Raw genomic sequence first — 1,761 nt, 5'->3', positions numbered from 1 at the left:
GAGGTCAATAATTTTTAATATTTTTTATTATTATTTAATTAGTATAAATATTAAATTATTTTTAATAAATAAATTTTATTAATTATATATATAAATTCTAAAAAATATGAATACAAACCGTGTTAATTCATATATATAAAATTTGATAAATATAAATACAAATTATTAATTTTTTGTGTAAATCTTTGTTAATGTGGATACAAATTATTATCAAGCAAATATTAATCTAAAATAATAATATTTGTTAATCATATAACATTGTTTTATTTGTATTTAAATTCTTTATATAGCAGTAGACACTACTATTTATTCTTATTTTCTTGTTTTATAAATTTCGAATTGTGACAATCATAGAGCATTGAACTTGAGGTGCTGAAAAAAAGTTGCCCATTTGCATTAAATATGCAAGTTTCATTTATTAGCTAAGTAGTTAATCATGTGAAAATTCAGGCGCAGTGGACTTCACATGAAGTTGATAGTTGAGAGTCGTTAGATAAAAATTTAGTTAAATCAGTCAAATCATTTAACTATTTTCAACTATCAACTTCACGTAAAGTTCACTGCACCTGAGTTTTCACCAATTAATCAATACATGATGGTTTCAACTCCTTTTAATTTGATGTTATTTAGGAGACATGATTCTCCTTGAACCTGAAATATGAGAGGCTGCGAGCAATAATTGAATCCTTAATAATGAATATGTTTCAAAATTGCATGCTACAAATTTATGGGCTTTATGGCTGGAGGCTATCTTTCTAGATACTAAAAAACAATCACAAGATAAACCACAAAATTGGAGTTTATCAAGAAGATAGTAGAGTTTCCGACTTACCAACAATATCATTTACCAAAGAAGATGAACAATGGGTGACACCGGGCCATGACGACCCTGTGGTTATTACAATGATCCTTGATAATGCCAATCTCCATAGAACTTTGGTGGACTAAGGGAGTTTGGCTAACATACTATTTAAGCCCGCTTTTGACAAGTTCAGACTAGAAGAAAAGGATTTGAAGGCATATCCAGACAATCTTTTTGGGTTAGGAGAGACACCGATCTGACCTCCTGAATTCATCTCTTTCACTTTTGGTAAAGGCACAAGATCAAGACAGACAGTGGTGGAGCTTAGTTCAGACAAGAGGGATCATGGTCCCCCCAAACTTTTTATAAAAAATTTAATAGTATTTTTTTAAAAGATAAAAAATAGTTAAATTGACTTAAATACTTTATTATGACTTAAAGTATCTAATAAGTTCAATAAACAACACTCTCTCTATCTTTAAGTTCAAATACTTAAGAGGCAGTAAAGAAGTCAATACTATTGAGCTCGTCCGAGTTCAGGAAGAGCTACATCCCCAACCTGAAAGAAAGATAGAAAAAGTAGAAAAAGTACAAATTGCTGAAAAGACAACTAGTATAGGGGCCAAACTAGAGGAAGGTCTAAAAGAACAACTCGTTAATCCTTGACAAATGAACTTCGACCTCTTCGCTTGGAAAGTCTCTAATATACCTGGTATAGACCTCGACCTCATGTCTCACAAGCTCACCGTTTATCCAGGTTCTCGACCTGTTCAGCAAAAGCGGCGGAAGCTCAATCCTGAAAGGACACAGGTCGTGGAAGAACATGTGCAAGCCTTATTTTAGAAGTTGGGTTTATAAGAGAAGTAAAATATCCTTTGTGGCTGGCTAATGTGGTCCTTGTAAAAAAGCAGAACAGGAAATGGAGAATGTGTGTTGATTACATTTATTTCAACAAAGCT

The sequence above is a fragment of the Arachis ipaensis genome, chromosome B10 (genome assembly GCF_000816755.2).
Source record: "Arachis ipaensis cultivar K30076 chromosome B10, Araip1.1, whole genome shotgun sequence".
In the NCBI taxonomy this organism is placed as follows: Eukaryota; Viridiplantae; Streptophyta; class Magnoliopsida; order Fabales; family Fabaceae; genus Arachis; species Arachis ipaensis.
Note: the sequence above shows the minus strand (reverse complement) of the source record.